Genomic DNA, 23,147 nt, shown 5'->3' with positions numbered 1-23,147 from the left:
TTTTTTGGTGGCAACTGGGTAGCTGCAATTCCAATTGTAACATTAATATAAAACTAAATCAATGCGTTATTAATCCACAACTACATCCATACTCTATAAACCACGGTGAAGTGTATGGTAGACGATAGTTAACACAGTACTAGTTACTGGGTCTTCTTCTCACTCCATTCAAGTTGGGAGTGCAGGAAGAATGTTTGTTTGAATCTCTCTGTGCTTGATGTAATTAGTCTAACTTGCCTTTGCGAACACTATGAGCCGGGAAAGTCTTTTGGAACACTGTCATTTCATTTGCGGGGTACCACCACAGAAGTGATATGAAGGGTGTTTATTATATTCTTAGATTCCTCACTTAAAGCTGTTTTTTGAAACTTTGTTGGTAGGCTTTAGAGAGTAGTTGGCTTTTACCATCAAGCACCTATTTGTTCAGCTTTTTCAGCATTTCTGTGACTCCCAGAACTAAAATAATCCTGTAATCATTCAAGCTACATTTCTTTGCATACATTCAACATCGCCTGTTAGTCCTATTTGTATGGGTCCCCACACACTTTAGCAGTACTCTACAATGGATCACACGAGTGTTTGGCATGCAATCTGCTAGTCTACTTTGTGGATTAACTGCACTTTCCTAGCACACTACAAATGAACTGAAGTCTTCCACCTGCTTTACCAATGACTTAGACTATTGTGAAGGTACAGGTTCCTTTTTTTGAAATATATATCAGCATTTGAATACCACTTACACCCTCCATGGTCGTGTATAATTGGGCAAGTCAGATATTTTCAACTGGGTTCCACCCAAATATAGCTGTTACTCTTTAGTTAAAATATTAGTGAGTTGCTGTTTCTGTATGGCACTAAATTTATATCTGAGGTACTCCTGGAGTGTTGTGTGGTGATGGGAGGTCTCCTTATGATGTGCTTATGTCATCATACAATGCCGCCTCCTCTTCCTCCCCCTTACAATGTGCTTATGTCATCATACACTGCCTCCTTTTAGTCTGCAATGCCATGTACCATAGCAATGCCATGTACCATACCATGGAGTCCTTCCTGGAGACATTCTATGCCATGGACTTCTCAAAAATTGAAACAGGTATCAGAAATACAGAGTAAAGCATTTAGTCCGCTCAGATTTGACGCTAATCACCCTAGGAAAAAAAGTTATGAAACGAATATTCAGATTTTTTATGATTTAATGCATGGCTAATAAACCAAGTCTCTCACTAGGACACACATTTTCTATTAGTACTGAGGTAACCTTCACAAGAAGATTTTTGAGATTTTGCAGAGCTTTTGTCCAAACCAGCGCTGGGGCCTAGCTGCAAGACGTTGCACTTCATTGGCATGAACCCTTCCAAGTGGCAACCCAGCCACACAATCTTAGTGAAGAGTCAAATTACGATATCATAAAAGGAATGATTTCGGAACTTAAATTACAATGGGAAGGAGATGATAAACGGTTTGAAACCAGCCCAGCATGCGGCCATCACTAAGTTTACACGAAATTTGCTAGACGCAAACAAGATCAAGAATTTGAATCGATTACAATGAAATTTTCTGGAGTGATGCGCTTGTTGTGCAGTGCTACCAAAGGTCAGGATGCAGAACCAGACAAAGTTGCACACAATTCAAGGTAGATGCAGCAGATGAAGACAGACATCTGTACAGTAAATTCAGAAGATTTAAAAAAAAATATTATTGGAGGTATGGAGATTACTTTTTATATAAAACATGAGCTATTTATACGTGGCAACACTAGTCAATAAGGGGTTGCCACATGGATCAACAAAAATCAATCAGCTGCCATGTCAATGTATCTTTAATTAACTGATGTTGAGTGCTCAGATTCCGATACGTGTGTGCTAGTTATGCCCTATTGGCATCGGCTGAGTGAGTCGTCAACATCTTCACAACAAGAGTAACTGGCACTATGACCCAGTGTCTGTGGCTACGTTCATTCATCAGCGCAGTCAGTGAATGCATCAACGGCAGTTAGCAGTGTCTGAATAACGGCAGTACAGCACTTTGGGACTCCAAGCAGCTGTCCTCTCCCCCTACTACTGCACATCAGCAGTAATTAACAACTATCCAGTGGGTTAGGCATGTTGTTTATGAACTTTTTTGTAATTTCAATTATTGTTTGCTGTGAATTCAACAACAACTACCAAAAGGCCTAGGGTAAAGAATGTGTATTTCTTATCATCAAGTACATATTGTAATTTATGTTACATCGACAGTTCCACAGTGACAGCAAACTAAGACACAATCATGTCATCTACAGAGGAAAGTATGAAGATGGAGGGATTTATGCAGGCAGTATCTGAACCATTTTCAGAGACAAATGATAGGTCTATGCAACTTGAACATAAAATGATGAACAGTTTATGTTATTTGAAAATAAATTCATACACATAGATAACAAAGACACAACTCTGAAGAGCAAATGAATGATATATTTTTAACTATGGAAAAGAAGATGTCCGATTTTATACTGCAAATAAATGAGAGGATGGATTACTTAGAATGGAGGTTACATATGGGATTCAATCACGCAGCAGAGATAGATTAATGATTGGAGATAGTAGAAGATAATATAGACAGTAATTTGAGCTACGCACATCCAAAGACGACACTTGGGCCAATTTACTTAAGTGGATAGAAACTTCAGAGAAGGAACTTGTTCAAGGAAAAACTATTGCACAGAACATAACAATTAAACACACAGATTCAATTATGTTGTTGATTAATGATTTAGAACCCAGAATACAAAAGACAGAATGTAAAAGAAAGTTTTGATTAATAGTGTGTACATTCAATCTGCGGATATGATAATAAAACTTCAGCAGATCCACCTTTTAATTTGTTACCAATGAGAATTCATATGATCGCAGCAGAGACAAACAGTAACACACACAGAAATAACACAAGCAATGGCATACTGAGTTCAGACTATTAACATAAAGAGGAAAGAAAGAATCAAGACATTGATATAATTACAGGTAAGTCAAATGCTAACACAGATGATTTTTTCACTGTGTTGAGCAGGAGATTAAACCATAAATATCTGAAGTTTTCCACAACTGGTAACATACATCCAGTAATTTTCTTGAAAGCTTTCAAAGGAATGTTACCCAGTACATGGAGTGGACATAATAAAATATAATTTTCATCACTCATTTAATAGAAAACATTGCACAATGGGGCACTCTTACTCATACATTGGATTAATTAGGGCCTACAGTGACTGAGTGCGAATTTAAATCAACATATTAGAGTGATGGAGCTCATCAAAAGAAATTATGTTTGGAATTATTGGGATATTAACAGTACAATACCAGTAACTGGAAAGGCTACCGAGACTCTGTGGAGCACCAATTAAATAAAGCTAAGTATCTCAATGACACATTTAGAGGAAACATTTGCTGGAAGTAATTATAAGCCGATTACCTTGGTGATTAAGAGATAAGCTCTTGGATAGAGATTAAGGAAAGGTGAATTGTCTCTTAGACTACCTTGAATGATTAGACCAAAGAATGAAAAATCCAGATGGAGTAATGACAATATTATGAGACGGATAGATTGCTACTCACCATTACATTGTGAGTAGCAATCTATCCTTTTCATAATATTGTCTTTTAACCATTAGATGCTACAGAAAAATAATCAGAGCAGTTGCATTCTAATGGTAACATATCCAAATCTAATAATGATACGTGGAGTAACTACAGCAGCCAATAATCAAGAAATGTTTGGGCAGAAAATAATGAACAGAGGAATACGTAGTAATACAGCAGGAGAGGTAATACCACGACCAATAATAACATCAATGATAATTGGGAATTCCAATCTACAGAATCCAGCAGCATCAATAATAATAATAATAATAATAATAATAATACAGAAGGGGAAAACTACAAAGTGTCTGGGTAGGAGTTCGGTCCCCACAACCAGTTGGAAAACAAGAAACAGATAATGTACTCTAATTTAATAGGATAAGATATGGGGAAAAGTATATTGTCTGAAAAGGAACAAAGCCTTGACACATATATACAACTAAAACTGAATGGAGCTGTGAGCACCATCCCAGTGATCATTATTGTGGATTCTGGTAGTTAAACCCATGCAGTATATCAACACTTATTAGAACAGAAAACATGTTGTACCCGTTCCTTAGATAACCTGTAAATGGGGTAAAAATAGTAAGGATTACATGGACGACTGGTAAGGAAATCCATACTGAGTTGTTGGTGAAATTTAGTCTACAGGAATATGCCTTTGAATACCCAATGTTGTTAATACTATGGTGAAATGTACCAATAATTATAGAAGTTCACTGGTTATCAGAATATAAAGTTATGTTGGATTTTAATGAGTGTTTACTAATATTTCCTTATGGGTAAAATAAGACAAGGATGTAGAGTAGTACAGAGAATTCTATATATGATTGTATTATGAAAGTTAAGGAGGAAAATGTAATGAAATGTAGTTAACAAAGCTCCAAGAATGTCACTACATGAGAAGTCAGACCTAATATTATTGTTGATTAAACATAAAGACATTTTTTATTTAAAATCTGGGATGATTAAAGACTTAGTGTGTACTTAAAATAAACCCACATGAAATGTTTTTTGCAAAATTCTATCTCATACTGATAGCAGCAAAAGATGCAGTAAAAGAAGAAATGAGTACAATAGTCTCATGGGACATAACAGAATCATCAAATAATTGTTACAATTCATTAGTAGTTCTCAGAAAAGAAGATGGATCAGTGCGGTTGTCAGAGCAATGAACAAAATCACAGAACCAAAACAGGATAGGCTTCACGTCATTAACAAGCTACCGTCAAAATTTACAGGAGCGAATTATAGAAGCACAATGGACTTAACTTTTGGAAGGGGGGGGGGGGGGGGGGGGATTGGGGAAGGAGACCAGACAGCGAGGTCATTAGTCTCATTGGAAGGATTAAGGAAGGAAGTTGGCAGTGCCCTTTCAAAGGAACCATCCCGGCATTTGCCTGGAGCGATTTAGGGAAATCACAGAAAGCCTAAATCAGGATGGCCAGATGCGGGATTAACTTCTGGGTATTGGCAGTTTAAGTTAAATGCAGTCTAGGAAATACACAGCATTCCTTTCAAAGGTCAAGCCTACCACTTGAAAGTACTACCATTCAGGCTCAATATCTCAGTATCTGTATTTATTACTGTATAAAAAAACTGGTGAAGAACAACATGAAAATGTCTTAGTCTATGTGGATGACATGGTAATCATTTACAAAACCTGGATTGAACATCTTCAAATGTAAGATAACTTATTACAAGGTTATATGCATATGCAACAACTATTAAGCTTTCAAAAACGCAATTCAGTTGTAGTGAAGGTAAGTTTTTAAGTCACACTGTAAATACAGAATGTATAAAATTAGATCCATGTAGATTAGACAGTATAACAGGGGGTATACACAGACAAAGGGTGGGGGAAAAAATTTCCTGGTTAAAAACTCACTTTTTCCTGTTTGAAAATACGCTATATCCCTGACGAAAGTACATTTTTTCCACGTTAAGTGACAATATACTTTCCCTCACAGCTTTAAAACATGTCAACCCTCTGAATGGTGAAGGTTTTATACAGCGGCATAGAGTATTCCAGCACTTTAGGAAATGAGACACTATAAAAAGCACTGTGGTTTGAAAAAGATCTCTCATGCGCAGCAACATTTATGCTGTACATTTTCGTATTAAGAAAGTATAAACAGGAAGTCTAGCAAATACAGAATAGTAGCTTGTGAAGCACTTCAGTGCTGAAATTGCTAGGTGCTTTTGTCAGCCAATCACAGCTCATGTCACATGATCCCACCAGCCAATGACAGCAGGTATTTGGAGCATAGGACGCACTATGTAGTAAGCCAATAGCAATATCACTGTTAAGTACTGAACACACAAATAGATAAAGTAAATTTTTAAATTAGTATACATGCAATGTAGCTACAAGAAAAGCTAAGCTTTTGCATGTAATATTGTTTATCAAAATTTTTTTTCTTTCTTTCCTCAATGGTGTGGTTAGCTAGGATCCTAAGAGCACAGCTTACATTGCAGCAGCTGATTATTTCTGACAAGTATAATTATAACTTTCATTGCCATCCTCTCTCTCTCTCTCTCTCTCTCTCTCTCAAGGGTAATTATATTTTCTACAGTTTGGATTTCTTAAGGTTTCTGATATAGAGAAAGATATTTACACTTACAGTGAGAATGTACTTAATTTATTAGGTAATAAATTAGAGGCTACTTGCATTTTCTGTGAGATGTCAAAAGCCTTTGACTGTGCGTACCACAGCATTCTCTTAAGTAAATTAGAATTTTATGGTGTCACTGACAATGCTGCAAAATGGTTTGAGTCTTATCAGTCTAACAGGAAACAAAAGGGTGTTGTTGCAAAATACCTGTGCAGTAAGCAGTCAGTCTTCATCTGATTGGGAATTAATTACATGTGGTGTTCCTCAAGGTTCCATCACTTTTTCTTGTACACATTAATGACCTCTTATCTGTTAGACTGCCAGATGCTAAGTTTGTTTTGTTTGCAGATAACACAAACATTGCACTAAGTAGCATGTCAAGTACAGAGTAGAAATTGCTGCTAATCAAATTTTCAAGGACATTAACAAACAGTTCAACGCCAATTCAATGTCATTAAACTTTGAGTAGACCCGCTATATGCAGTTCAGAACCTGTACGAGGTTTCCTTCCAGCATATGTATAACATACGAAGACATGCAGATCGACATTGCTAAATTTCTGGGATTACAACTTGATAATAAATTCAGTTGGGAAGGCCATACCACACAATTGCTTAAGCGCCTAAAGAAGTCTGTACTTGCGGTGAGAATGATGTCAGATGTAGGACATATAAACTTTTCTACTTCGCTTACTTTCATTCTACTATGTCATACGGGATCATAATCTGGGGTAATTCATCAAACTGAGCAAAAGTTTTTAGGGTGCAAAGGTGTCTGATAAGAATCATTTGTGGTGTAAATTCAAGACTATCATGTAGAAACCTGTTCAAGGAACTTTGTATTCTAACCACTGGTTCTCAGTATATTTATTCCTTAATGAAAATTCGGGAGGACGACGGTTCAATCCCGTCTCCAGCCATCCTGATTTAGGTTTTCCGTGATTTCCCTACATCGTTTCAGGCAAATGCCGGGATGGTTCGTTTGAAAGGGCACGGCCGATTTCCTTCCCCATCCTTCCCTAACCCGAGCTTGTGCTCCGTCTCTAATGACCTCGTTGTCAACGGGACGTTAAAAAACACTAACCTAACCTTAATGAAATTTGTTGCAAGTAATATCTCTATTTCCAACCAACAGCTCAAAACATAGTATCAATACTATGAATAAAAACAATCCACATAAAGACCTAAAATCACTTACCTTGGTCCAAAAAGGGGTCCAATACTCACGAACACAAAATTTCAATAAATTGACAGCGACCATTAAAAACTTAGTTTCAGATAAAGCATGGTTTAAACAGAGCTTGAGATTTTTTGATAGGCAACTCCTCCTACTCTATAGATGAATATCTTAACAGAGACGGTTAAGCCAGCTTAAGTAAAAATGTCTGTTAGATTTCAGTTTTGACAGCACTTGGTGACAACAGTCAAGATTTGGTATTTTGGGCAGCATGGAGGGTAAAAATCGTAGAGGGAGACCAAGAGATGAATACGCTAAGCAGATTCAGAAGGATGTAGGCCGCAGTAGGTACTGGGAGATGAAGAAGCTTGCACAGGATAGAGTAGCATGGAGAGCTGCATCAAACCAGTCTCAGGACTGAAGACCACAACCACAACAACAACAACAACAACAACAACAACATATGATAAACCTTTTAATAGTGAATAACAATGTTTCATTCTGGCAGCATGTTAATTCTGAAAATATTAGCTATTCCATTTTACCGAACAGTATTCTACTGACAAATGATCAGGGTAGTATAATATTCAAATGTTTTATATTTTTATGCTTTCTGACATGTTCCACACCCACGAGAATCATCTCATTTCTTGGGTCTGTGGAATGAAAACTGAATTTAATCTTCCATTGCTACTGCATAATTTGTAACTGATGAAAGAACTACAATAAATATTAAAAGCTAATCTTGGAACTTTATCTTTTTTAGCACATGTTAGAATTTAAGGTATATTAAACACAAATGTGCCAGGAAAATTTTAAATGGTGGCATAAATGTCTGGTCTTCACAATTTAAGAAATTCATTGCACAGTCACACAAAACTTAATTCATCTTGCATAAAAGGAAATTTACTTTGAAACTAATGCTTTTCAAACCACCATCCACACTGTTTTCCCACGACCTGTTAGAAATTTAAACAGTTTTGATGTCATGCTCATCAAAATGACGTCTACAAGAAAAATGCATCAAACACAGACTGTTGTTACAAAGTATTGCTGTGTTCTGTTGTTGTAAATGGCACATTTTCTTTGAAACTTACGTTTTATTTTTGTGTTATTCTCCTGTTTAAGTTCAATTGCAGCAGTATAATTCTTCAGCAGTGGGCTAAAGTAAAATTCTTTGTTAGAGTTTCAGTTCTCACCAGCAAAATAAAAAAAAAATTTTCACTGCTAACTGAAACAATGAAAAATTCTCAGGCTTCTAAAAAATTACCAGGTTTTTCCAGAATAAAAAATATTCTTGGGGTTTTCTGGTACTTTACAGTTGCCCTGGGTATATACACCCTGTATAAGCAAATGTCCAGAGCCATCTAACAAGAAACAAATTATAGCTTGGAATGATAGGTTATTACAGGAAGTTTCTACCACAGGAGGCATTGAATACCCTTTCTGGTGGATACAAGAGTATAGGTCAGAGATTAATACTAGTACATCGAAACTGTGAAGAAAATTTTCATATGACTAATGTTGCATCAGAGTATGGCATTGGCATTTCACCCCTATCAAGAAATATGTACTGGAAATGGAACAAAACACTGTCCAACTGAGTTCACTAGTGGGTTAACACAACTCATGAGGGGAAATATGGAATCATCAAGGAGGCACTAACAGTAGTTTGGTTATTAAAAAATTCAAATACTTATTGGTAGGCTATAAAAGGTTAGTGCACAGTGATCACGGCATACAGAGCTTTTTACTTAAAAGTAATAATTTGCATAGACAGTTCACTCGTCGGGTATTATTCCTTCAAGAGTTTAAATTTTCAAAGTACTATACACAGGATGCTAACAATGCCATGTGAGAAGAACCATCAACATCATGAGTAAGATTAAAGCCTAATGTAGACATGAAGGAGAGAGGGTAAGCTGCAATTTACTTACTGAAAGTGAACAGATAGAACGATGTATTACACTACTTTATAAAAGTTTAAAAATGGAACAACAAAATGATGATGTGTTGTGTAACTATGCTCATTACTTTGAACAAAATCCAAATCACAACAGTAAGGATTGGAAGATTCATAAAGGACTACGCTTCCATAAAAATAAAAATATTAATAATTGGTTACTAAGTATGAAATCAGTACAGTAGATCTATTAACATGGTATATACACTTAGGGCAGTGCAATGCACGTGAGAAAGTATTATTACTTTAGAAACATGTTTAGACAAGACTGAAGTCGTGTAGTATGTGTTAGAAGTTAAAGTACAGACCTCGAAGATGCACGCCATATATATGGTACCCCATAACAGCAGAAGCATTATGAGATTTTGTGGCCATGGACTTCTACTGTCCACTAGCTTGACAATGGGAAGGAATGGTGTACATCTTCGTTGTGGTTGAATGTTGGTAAAAGTTAGTTAAACTGTAGCCTCTGAATAGAGCCATGACCAATCATGTTGTGTCAAAGTTGAACAATAATTAATTTACACTTGTAGGGAAACCGAAGAATTTGCTATTAGGCAATGGTACCCAATTCACAGATAGGCAATGTAAAGAATTTCTGGCCTGGGATATGGTAGATCATATGTTATTCCCAAAACACCAAACATATGCAAATACGGCGACAAGAATTATGTGCGAATTAAATAGGTTATGTCGCATATATTGCACAACTCAGAATTCTAAGTGGAACGATTTGGTGGGGAACTTCCCAAAAATTTTGATCGAAACGCCCCACTTAGTTACTACAGTATCACCTACAGATGTAGTTGACTGGCCAGTAGAGGGAGAACATAAATTGAAATATATAGAATGGGAAACAGGAACTCCTACACCCAATAGGATAGTGGACCTAGTTTTGGTGAAGAACCATAAACTCAGCTGTAAGAGTGAGAAGTTGATAAGCAAGTTTTATACATTGTATGAAGGATCTTTTATAATTATAAGAATGCCACACCCTAAAACAACAACACTGACCGACCCAGCTACCAAAAAGGTGAAGGTATGTTTAATACACAAGATTTATGACCTTCCACAACAAACTATAATTGAATAATTATACATACTGTAACAAGCAGGATGTTATACCTTTTCTATCATTTATGAATAATGGTTGGGTTTCACGTGTCTTTTATAGAGGAGGTCTGGTCATACAAATTGTTAAATAGGTACTGTAAGTTGTTAAGTACAGAGTATAACTAAATACATATGTCTCACAGTGGTGAATACTGTGAGCAACCACTGACATAAAGACTGATGATTAAAAGACTAATTATTACTGATTACCAACATGTTGCTAACTATTCCCTACAGGTTATTCACAGTAGTGTAGTTAGGATCAGTTTTCAGGACCTGTGTGGGTGAAACTGCGACAAGTCCATTCTGTAGAACATACTGAACACGGTTCATCCTCCAGAGTATTGGTGAAGATCCATGAGAAGTTTATTCTGTAGGGTATGCCGATCACACATTGTCCTCTGGCATCTCAGTGAAGAACCGACTAGGGATGGTACCTTGAGGTGGGGTGAGGGTGAGATGGGAATCTGTTTTTGAGGATCTGTCTTCTTTAATTCGTCAATCTCGACACACATTTTCTTATATTTTCCTTCGATTCTTCTGTAAGAGAAGTAACGTTTGTCTTCCTTCATTCCAGATTCATATATTTCTATCACTAAAACTCTTCTTTTATCTGTGTCACATTGTGGCAATTACATGTTTTCACATATAACATTGAGAGATAGTTCAAAGTAACAAGTAAAAGACATTGACTATTATTTTTATATGCATGGACAAGTAGGTTGTGGTTATTATGTTGAGATGGATTTGGTGGGAGGGGGGGGGGGGGGGGGGGGAGGAGCAAGGGGGGTTCAGAAACAACCTTCTTCTACCCCCCCCCCCCCTTTTCCCAATTCCCCTATTGGAAAGAACAAGGGTTATAAATTGTGTTTGACATTCCCTTAAGGGAAATTTTGATAAATTATTTACAGCTTTTATATCATAGTTGGAGACTGGATGGAAGAGGTACTTCTTTCACTGTATCTTTAATGAACATTATCATTAATAAAGATGTAGTATACAGTTGGTTTGAGGACCCAGGTGCTCTAGCGGAGGGTAGGCACAGGAACGAAGTAGTAAGGAAATAGGTGACGGGGATAAAGTGCAAAGCTGAGAGGTTGATCCAGAAAGAGGTCTTTATAGGAATTTGTAAGACAGGAAGGTAAGGGAGAAAGCAATTAATTGTGGTTGACAGACGTATGTGTTATGATACATAATAAGTACTACGTTTGTATGAGGCAGAATTGTTATTTCCCTTTATGTGAAGAGTACAAAGTTGTTCAGTAAAATGGAATGTTGTGCTGTGGTTGGATTGAGCTGATTAATACTTACAGCTCTATGAGCTAAGTTTTATTGCACTGTAAAGGATATTCATAGTAAATGACCACTATCTATTTAGCAATAATTTTATGGGGTGAGTTTAGGAGGTGCTATCCAAAATTTTTGGACTGGTGCTGCCATCTGTTGAAAACCTTACCTTTGGACTAACGGTCACCGTCACCCTCGAAGTAGTTCCCACCCGCAGGTACACACCGGACCCAGCGCTTCTGCCACTGGTCAAACGTTTTCTGGAAGTCCTGTTCTTTGAGGGTGTTTATCACCGCCAGTGGTGCTTCTTGAATTCTCTCTAGAGTGTTGGACCGACGGCCTTTCAACCTGAGTTTCAGTTTGGGAATAGCGCGAAGTCGCAAGGTGCCGAATCTGACGAGTATGGCGAGTGGGGTACAACTGCCACGTTGTTTTTTGCCAAAAAGATCCTGGTTAGCAAGGATGTGTGACAGGGCGCGTTGTAGTGATTGTAGTGATGCAGCTCACGGAGCTGTTGCTAAACATCACAGTAGTGCGCAGAATTCACTGTTTCGTTGGGTGGGATGAATTCTTTGTGCACAATTCCCTTGGTATCAGAGAAAACGATGGTCATGCTCTTCTCTTTGCTCTTCACCTGTCTCGCTTTTCTGGGTCTTGGACAGCCCGGGCTCTTCCACTGGGACAATTGTAGCTTTGTCTCTGGGTCATAATCGTAAACCTAGCTCTCGTCGCTGGTGAAACCCGTGACAAGAAGGTTGGATCATCGGATGCGGTCTGATGAAGGTCCGTGCACACTTCAACACGCTGTGCCTTCTGATCGGGAGTCAAGATCCTTGGCACAAATTTTGCAGCGACACAATTCATGCCCAGTTCATCAGTCAACATTCGTTGACATGTCCCATAACCAATACCTACTTCATCCGCAAGGTCTTGAATGGTTCGACGTCGATCCACACGAACCAATTACTGAAGTTTGGCAACAATTTCTGGCCTTGTGCAGCTGACGGGCCTTCCAGTGTGAGCATCATCTTCGATGTCTGTACGGCCAGCCCTGAACCGAGCATGCCACTCAAACCCACACTTACAGCTCATGCTCTGTCCCCCAAACACTTGCTGAATCATTGTAAGGGCCTCCGTAGCACTTTTCCCCGAGATTCGCACAGAATTTGATACACATGCACTGTTCCGTTCACAGATCCATCATAAAATCACCACGCACCAAACACAGAGTATTACAGAAATCACTGTGGAGATGCAAGACATCCTCCCAGCTGAATACCACTCTGCACACTGACTCATCAGATATGCAGCTCTCGTCACCTAGCAGTGCAAAGATCTACTTCTACTTTCCAGATGGCAGCACCAGGCCCGAAAATTTTGGACTCCACCTCATATACCTTGTTTGGAAAAGTCTAATGTTGGGTGTGGGTTTCTGCTGTTTTCTAAGGGAAAGTAGTTGTAAGTACAGTAGGTGCTTCTGACTGCTGACTTCGATCAGAGAGCAAGAATAATTTACGGACTTCTGCAGAACACCAATTGGATCACAGGGTTTCCAGTCCAATAGTGCTGGACCCGAGTAAATTCCTTACCGCTTTAATTAGGAGGTAGCTAACTGTGGAAACAAAGACCACCTGCTATAATGGAATAAACTATTCCCTAGTATTAATGATTAAAGTACAAGTATAGAGAACCAGATCCTTCCCCACATGGGAACACACATACAAATATTATATATTTATAACAAGGAAAACAAACCCTTTTGTGTGTATGTTCCCCTGTTACTGCTGCTGCTCAGTGAGTAGATTTTTTTTTATCTATCCAATTAAATTATTTTATATAAATATTTAGTTAACAAAAGGGATTAATTAAAGATATCTGGAATAGCATAGTGTAAGTTGAACCACCAGAAATGTTTTACACTGCAACGAGTTAATGTGAAGGTAGCAGTCCTTAAGCAAAAATGTGAACCACTGTTTCAAGAGCAATAAATGAGAGGCTAATTGATAACACAATAATATATCTAAAAACAAAGATGATGTAACTTACCAAGCGCAAGCGTTGGCATGTTGACAGACACAAACACACACACACACACACACACACACACACACACACACACACACACAAAATTCAAGCTTTCGCAACCAATGGTTGCTTCGTCAGGAAAGAGGGAAAGACGAAATGATGTGGGTTTTAAGGGAGAGGGTAAGGAGTCATTCCAATCCCGGGAGCGGAAAGACTTACCTTAGGGGCGAAAAAAGGACAGGTAAGACTTTCCGCTCCCGGGATTGGAATGACTCCTTACCCTCTCCCTTAAAACCCACATCCTTTCGTCTTTCCCTCTCCTTCCCTCTTTCCTGACGAAGCAACCATTGGTTGCGAAAGCTTGAATTTTGTGTGTGTGTCAACATGCCAACGCTTTCGCTTGGTAAGTTACATCATCTTTGTTTTTAGGTATATTTTTCCCACGTGGAATGTTTCACTCTATTATATTGATAACACAATAAGTTAGAATCATATGGAATGTACCATCTTTGGTCTTCTATCACAGACAAACACAGATATTTCAAACTTCATTTGGCCAAAATATAGCTGCTGTTTGTTAGACAAAATATTAATCTTATGCTGTTTTCATTTGGTGGTAATTTTATGTCTGAGTTACTCCTGGCAACATAAGCTCTCCTTGCAATGTGCTTACATCGTTATGCAATGTCTCCTTGGAGTCTGCAATGCCATGTGCCATGCCATGGACTCCCTCCTAGATAAGTTCTATGCCATGGACTTCTCAATAATTGAAACAGATATCAAGGATTCAGTATAAAACATTTAGTTACTTCAGATTTGATGCTGACCAGCCTGGAAAATAATGAAAGTTGTCAAACAAATATTCTGATGTTTTATGATTACTGCACAGTTAATAACCCAAGTCCTTAACCACTACATGGACTTTCTATCAGCAGCTTGGAAACCATCGCAAGAAGATTTTTTGAGATTTTGCAGGGTTTTTGTCCGACCAGCAGCGGGGCTAACTGTAAGACATTGCACTTTTATATCCCTGGTATAAGTTGATTGTCACCCAATTGTGACTTACTGATAATATGTTACAGAACACTTTTCTTCTTTCATTTTCCAAAGTGCACTATTCCATATTTCTAAACATTTAAAGCAAGTTGTTAATCTTTACACCACTTTGAAATATTTTCAAGATCCAACTGAATATTTCTACAGCTTTCTTCGGACAGTGCTTTAATACAGATGACTGCATTACCTACGAAAAGTCTGAGGTTGCTCTCTCTCTCTCTCTCTCTCTCTCTCTCTCTGACTCTTCATTCAAGATTACTTGCTGCATCCCCTACTATGAAACCCTCATATAGCCCCACTTCAGTTTATATCCCATATATATATGGATAGGAAAATTTCACACAGATGATAAAGCAAAAAATAATGCAAAATCTGCAATTTTTGCAGTATTGTGTGAAATCAGTGGTTTTTATAAAATGTCACAAAATTAGCCATTTTCCCCATTTCAGTGTAAAAATGTCGTAAATCAAGCAATGGCAATTTTTTGATACTAGTAACTGATAGTTACTCAATGCTGAAATTAGTTTCTGACTTTTCTTTCCGATACTGACCAAGGGGAGGCCCCGACGGTGGGATAACGAATTGACTTCAAACTTTATACACCTTTAGTAGGCCATTAAAACAACATAATGTGCAAGTAATAAGGTGCACTACTCTGGTAATTCTGAGGAAATCTCAAGAGTAGTTTTACGTGTGTATTATTTAACTGATGTATTTGTGCGTAGGTGCCAGACGTTAAGATTTCATGGTGGTGAAGTGGCTATAGTTCAAGCTCTGTAAGATGTACGCTTACGAGGCAACAGTTTGACTCCCGCTCAAACCTTCATTTTTATAGTACAAGTGTAAATTCTGTGATACTCCAACAATTTACGCCTACACTATTTGTTGTTGCTACATTAGCAATGTCTCACCACTATGCAGGTTAACTGCTAAGTGGGTCTGCCTCTGTTTCTGCAGGTTGAAGTGTCAAACTGCAAAGTAGTTCCGGGTACCTAACCAGATTGCATGTATAAGAGATTTCACAAGTCACGACAGGCACACATTTTCAGGAAATCTCTATCCTTTTTCTCATTTGTGTGTCTATAGTTATAAATATGTTTGTCCTAATAATTAAATTCAATTAAAAATAGTATGTTGTCAAACAACATGAAATTCACTAAAACTTCAGGCAAATATATGTGTTTTTTAAAATTACAGTACCTCTAAAATATCATGTAAATTAAATAATATGACCAATGATGAAAACAATATAGATTAAAAATTAAGCGTGAGTGGGAGTCAAACCGTCGCCTCACACACGTTCGTCTTGTGTCACTAACACTAACAACTTGGCCACCAAGAGCTCTAATATCCACCACCTTAAGCACAGACACATCAGTTACATAATACATGCATAAAACTACCCTTGTGATTCTTTTGGAATTGTCAGAGGAGTGCACCTTACTACTTGCACATTATGTTGTTTTAGTGGCCTACTAAAGATGTACAAAGTTTGAAGTAGATCATGGGCTCCCCTGGCGAGAATCATGAATAATCTTACAATGACTGTTTCTTTCCTGCATAAAGAACTATTGCTCTAGATATGATGTTACTACTTCCAACATTCTCAATTCCAGTAACAGTGACATTTCTAGATACTTTTGCATATCATAAAAAATTGTGTTTTTAAGGGGTCTTAATTTTCGTAGTACACAAGTGTAAATACGAGAAACGTCAATGCCTATGCCCTGGTCTACAGAACAGATCAAGCTGTCACTACAAACATAATTCACAAAACTGCGCAAGTAATACTGAAAAATGATTCTCAGAGTTCTGTTTTAGTACCAAAAACACGTCTGCATGACAAAGTATCTTGTTCTTTGACTGACTGACAGAAGCAAACTGAGTGACCACCACGTCAATTTACATGTTTGTGAAGATAAAGTCTATTATTTTGTGACTTTTATATTTATTGAAGATTGCTTCATTATTGTGGGGAAATGAATTTTGGTGACTAAAAGCTTTTGAGAAATATGAAGGAACAAATACTAGAGACAGAGGTGTAGGAAAAACAAACACTAGGCTGCACATTAAAATTAGGTTAACTGATAAAGCCATCAGATTCATGTAATCTGTGGATAAAAAGTTCTCGGGTTTTCAGCTGTTTCAAGCGACTAAAATTACATGAGCTTTTGGCCAAGCACTCCTCAGCCATTGTCAAGTAGTATGACTGCCAGTGGGCAGCTGGTACGCCCCTTCTATACACTAGCTGCTGGCTGTGGCATCACTGATACACTCAGCATCACCATCATATGAGATTTTCTTCTCTGCAGCGGAGTGTGCGCTGACATGAAACTTCCTGCCACATTAAAACTGTGTGCCCGACCGAGACTCGAACTCGGGACCTTTGCCTTTCGCAGGCAAGTGCTCTACCATCTGAGCTATCGAAGCACGACTCACGCCCGGTACTCACAGCCTTACTTCTGTCAGTATCTCGTCTCCTACCTTCCAAACTTTACAGAAGCTCTCCTGCAAACCTGGCAGAACTTTGGCAAAGGTCCCGAGTTCGAGTCTCGGTCGGGCACACAGTTTTAATCTGCCAGGAAGTTTCATCACCATCATATGACGACTTGGCATTCAATGTTCCCACTTAAACCGCACAATCGATGACTCCCACACTGTGCTCAGCTGCAGCCCACAGTCTCTATTTAGAATGCTATCAGTAACTTTTATTTCAATGGCTTCTTTAATCACACAAACCCAAAAGCCATTTGTGTGAGCCACAACAAACATTTTGTCAAACTTTATCCAGTGTCCATTTTCTAAAGCAAGCTCAGCTGAAACGGGTTTCTTGTGGTAGCACAGGCAATAAAAACCTCTTCTACTCCTTCCTGCATTGTCCCACATTGCGTATTGTTTGTACGACAAAAGACTGGCCACACTAGCAGGGTATCTTGTACACCACAGGTGTTCTGAGACCTACTTCGCCTCAGTAATTGATGGATTTTTGTCAGAGGCCTTAAGACTGATTTGATCAGAGTCCTTTCGGCAGGTGGGTTATCTTGCCTAACATGGAGCCACAAAATGGCTAGAAAGCAAGTGTCTTTTCCTGCTCCTTGTTGGTAGTTATATTGTGAACCTTGCTTTCAATTGACGAATGTTATACCTGTTGCTCCTGAAGACCTTAGATAGTTGGATTAACGCGTGTGGCAGGTTATCAGCGTCCGATATCATTCTTGCCTGATCCACCAATGTTCGTAAAATAGTGCACTGCTGTGCTGGGTGGTGATGGTGTGCAAGTGTAGATCAGTGTGGGAGGGTTTTCTATAGATGCTGTGGCCAATGTATCAAATTAGTTTGTGGTACACGAGGACTTTGAGAAAGGGCAAGCACTTTCTTTCTCTACCTTCATGATGAACTCTACGTTATTGTTAATTCTGTCAAGGTGTTTCAAGAACTCCCAAAGTTTCATACGTCTGTGCGGCCAAATGAAGAATGTGTCGCCAATGTAGCAAAAGAAACAACCAGGTCCTTCCTTGATGTACTTGTATGCTGCAAACAGAGGGATGCCTCGTCCACAGCACCTATAGTAAAAACACCGTACCTATCTGTACTTGCATGTCATCACCCACCATCACCCGGCACAGCAGCACAGTTTTACAAACATTGGTGAGTCATGCAAGAATGACGTAAGACACTGATACTCTGCCGCATGAGCTCTCAGCTATGCAAGGTCTTCAGGAACAATGGCTATAATATTCATCAAATAAATGAAGTGATTTCAAGCAAGAATCACACTACAACCATCAACAGGAAGCAGGAAAAGGAAATTACTTTCTTGCCATTCTTTCAGAACGCATAGGGTCTACAAGATACATTGCGAGTGTGATTAGTCTTACGTCAGACAGAGAGCACATACTGTGCAGTAACACAGGAAATGGCATGAGAGGTTTTATCTTCTACCCCAATAAACCTGCTTTTGCTGAGCATGCTTTAAAAAATGGACATTGGGTAAACTTTGACAAAACATCTGCCAAGTTCGCACTAATGGCTCTTGGGTTTGTGTAATTAAAGAAGCAACTGAAATAAAAATCATTGATAACAACCTAAACAGAGACAGTCGATTGCAGCTCTGCATGACATGGGACCTGGCAATCGGGTGGCTGAAGCAGATACTTCAAATGCCGAGTCAATGTATGCCATTACATGATATTGCAGTGAGCACCGGTGACATCACGGCCAGCAGCTAGCGTATATAAAGGGATACCAGCTGTCCACTGGCAGTCATGCCAGTTAACAATGGTCAAGAAGTGCTCGAGTGAAAGCTCATGTACTTGACGTAGCTAGAAATCCGAGAATTTTTATTCAACGTTATCACTGTGAGACTCTCCATTCCCACGTCATGTAATCTTTGTTCACAGCTGTAGGTTCTTGTTATGAGGAGGTAATGAACTCTCTTAATGTTGACATGACATTGTCCGTTACGTGTACCAAGAACAACAAGTTTCAGCCATGTACGACATTACAAGGGGCCACAAAGACCTTCATAATTTAGTGAAAAACAAGCAGGTTATGTGGACACTGAAAATTCCTGGTGTTCCGCAGAAGGCAGTGTGTCTTCTACGTTCAAGTTTTGTCTCCAGGTAGATGTTTTCACACTATTGTCAACTGTCGACAGATCAACAGCACAATGTTTTAGAAGTAATCTTTGAAGTTCTGAGGATGCTTCCTTTGGTAAAGCTTTCAACACTGTATGGTTGCAAAATTATTTTACCTTTAAGTGATTTGATTTCACATTTTAATATAATTGATTTCTTTGTTTAATAACATAAATTAATTTGATCTGTGATGTCAGTAAATATAATGCAACCTATGGGTATATTTTCACTTCCAATTTAACACTGAAAAACAATGAGATAAGACAAAAGCAAGGAACATGTAGTACTCCAAAAGTTACAAGTCAAAAATTAATACCAGAATTGGCAAAAAGAGTCAAAACTGGCAGAAAATAACACCAGAACTAGGGGAAAATAAGCAGAGAATAACTTCAAAATTGGCCATAACACAATTTTTTCCTCTTCCTATACATTCGATCATACTTTTGACAATACGCATAGGTATGGTACAGTCAAAATGCATTTTGGGAGTCAAGAAATACTGCATCTGCATGAGCCCCTTGATCAATGCTTGCAGGATGTGATGTTAGAAGAATGTGAGATGGATTTTGCATAAAAGATGTTTTCGAAATCCAAACTGGCTGGAATGGAGGTGGTCATTCTGTTACGAGATGCCTAATCACATTTGAATCCCGAATATGTTCTACAATTCTACAACAGATGGAAGTTCAGGACACTGGACAGATGATTGTGGAGCTTACCCTTCTTGTGCAATCTGTGCTTCCTTCCACCTACTGGGAAATCTGTTTTGTTCAAGACGTCTATGTTATATTATAGTTAAACAATGGGCTAAATCAACACTGAATTCTGTATAGAATCTGACAGGGATTGCATCGAGCCCTGAAGCTTTGTTAAAGTTTAGAAACTTCAGGTGTTTCTAAATGTCAGTGACACTAACCTATTGCACTCAGCTTTGCAGTTGCGTAAGAATTTGATCGTAGCAATACTACTGGATTTTCTTTGGTGAAGGAACATTTGAAAACAGGGTTCAGCATTTCTGCTTTTGCTTTGCTGCCCACAATTTCAGTTCCTGTGTCATCCAGTGTGTGGACACTAACTTTGGTGCCACTAATAGACTTAGCTTATGACCAGAAATTCTTTGGGTTTTGTGTGAGATCTATTGATAGTATTTTGCTATGGAGGTCATTGTCTTAGAAGTTTTTTCACAGTGTCCATACATCTCGGAGGTTCCTCATCTTATCATTAACTGTTCTATCAGGTGCACATCTATCCAGAGCGAGGGTCGGCCATTCTTTTAAGCTTGAGCTACAGTTCTTACAAATGGTCCTATCCCAAAGTAAATGTTTAAATGAGAATGGATTCTACCTCACTTGGGTGATAACTTACATAATCATCATCATTCTGACCATACATTTTTCTGTTTCATCTCTTGAACTATAAAAACATTTTAAAAAATCGCAACACAAAGGAATCACAGAACTGGCTGTGAGCAGGCACTGACTGAAATCAATGAGGAAAGTTGAAAATTTGCACCGGATCGGGATTCGAACCCAGGTCTCCAGCTTACTAGGCAGATGTTCTGACAACTAAGACGTACAGAAACCGTAGTCATTGGAACTGCTCGGACAACCCTAGCATGTCTCCTATCAGACCCAAATTATCACCTTATCCAAACGCTACCAATGCAGTGCGCCTTGCCCATTATCCTCATTACTCGTGGCATTTCAGCGAGACCCATAATAGTTCGAGCCTGGTCTGCATCTGCACTGAAGAGATCACTGGCCATCTCGTCTTGTACAAGGTGTTTCAGAAGTGGTGGTCAATATTCAGGGATATAACAGGAATGATCATTTGAAACTAAAAAGTCGAGTAAACATGGGGTCTAAAACACATACCTTAAGAGCTATGAGCAATTCTTGATCTTAAATACTGTGAAACAAATCTCTTCTACTGCAAGCTCTGTGCTTTCCATATTTTGGGAAGTGGTAGTATAGACCAAAACAAGAAAAAAATGTCCAGTAAGATTGTGCTTGAAAATGCATACCTTAAAAAGTTATGAGCACTTGTACATTAGAAGAGATGTGTTTCAAAACAGCGAAGATGAACAAGTGCTCATAGCTCATAAGTTATGCGTTTTAGGGCACATGTTTACTGGACTTTTTTTCTTGTTTTAGTCCATACTACCACTCCTAAAATATGGAAAGCAAAGAGCTTGCAATGGAAGAGATTTGTTTCACATTGTCGAAGATCAAGAATTGCTCATAGCTCATTAGGTATGCGTTTTAGACCCCAGGTTTACTTGACTTTTTCGTTTTGAATGATTATTCCTGTCATATCCTTGAATATTGACCACCACTTCTGAAACACCATGTATATATTACTTTTTTTCCCCAACTTTCAATCAATGACCACTCACCGACAATGTCTGTAACTCCTTTGTGTCTTGATTCATAATGGCCGCTGGTTCAAAAATATACATATTAAAAAAAAAAAAATCTTCAATTCCTATTTCAAGTTTATCCTCTCTTTTTTGTACTCTTCCTTCCTTTAATATTTACCTTGATCCCATTTGGCACTTTTTCTTTTGCTGCATTTGTACCTGCAACATCTTTTATTATCTACATAATTACACTTGATAAATAATTGCCACTTTCATCTATGCCTGTATAAAGTTAACTTTCTAATATGCTGAAACTGTTACTTAATTTATTCTGGTATACTTCCCTGTATGTAAATAAAATCTCAATCTGTGCTTCCAATTCCCTGCCACAGGAGTGTGCAATTTCTTTATTGTCTCCTTTTGTAGTTCAATTTGGTCATACAAAAGTCATTTTCTGATATCAATATAATGGAAGGAAACATTCCACGTGGGAAAAATTATATATAAAAACAAAGATGAGGTGACTTACCGAACAAAAGCGCTGGCAGGTCGATAGACACACAAACAAACACAAACATACACACAAAATTCAAGCTTTCGCAACAAACTGTTGCCTCATCAGGAAAGAGGGAAGGAGAGGGGAAGACGAAAGGAAGTGGGTTTTAAGGGAGAGGGTAAGGAGTCATTCCAATCCCGGGAGCGGAAAGACTTACCTTAGGGGGAAAAAAGGACGGGTATACACTCGCACACACGCACATATCCATCCACACATACAGACACAAGCAGACATATTGTCTGTATGTGTGGATGGATATGTGCGTGTGTGCGAGTGTATACCCGTCCTTTTTTCCCCCTAAGGTAAGTCTTTCCGCTCCCGGGATTGGAATGACTCCTTACCCTCTCCCTTAAAACCCACTTCCTTTCGTCTTCCCCTCTCCTTCCCTCTTTCCTGATGAGGCAACAGTTTGTTGCGAAAGCTTGAATTTTGTGTGTATGTTTGTGTTTGTTTGTGTGTCTATCGACCTGCCAGCGCTTTTGTTCAGTAAGTCACCTCATCTTTGTTTTTATATATAAAAGTCATTTTCTGTATGTTTCCTTCTGGATAAATGTGTTAAGAATAAACACGTTGTTCTTGGTAAATTCTTCAAATCTCGTGCATCTATCACCTCTCGTACCATACCGCATGTTTCCCCCACATAAATTGTTATATTATTTTTGTCCTACTTTTGCTTTAAAATACTCCATTGACATGTTTGCTGTAGGATTTGTTTTCATTCATCAGCTCTGCAACTCTTTGTAGAG

General features: G+C 38.4%; 1 protein-coding gene across 1 annotated transcript in view; it reads right to left on the bottom strand.

Moving 5' to 3' along the window:
• LOC126416202 (26S proteasome non-ATPase regulatory subunit 12) overlaps positions 1–23,147 on the bottom strand; it is a 103,534-nt gene that overhangs the window by 46,578 nt on the left and 33,809 nt on the right. The window lies entirely within an intron of this gene.

The sequence above is a fragment of the Schistocerca serialis genome, chromosome 8 (genome assembly GCF_023864345.2).
Source record: "Schistocerca serialis cubense isolate TAMUIC-IGC-003099 chromosome 8, iqSchSeri2.2, whole genome shotgun sequence".
Classification (NCBI taxonomy): domain Eukaryota; kingdom Metazoa; phylum Arthropoda; class Insecta; order Orthoptera; family Acrididae; genus Schistocerca; species Schistocerca serialis.
Note: the sequence above shows the minus strand (reverse complement) of the source record. Positions and strands in the feature narration are given on the sequence as shown.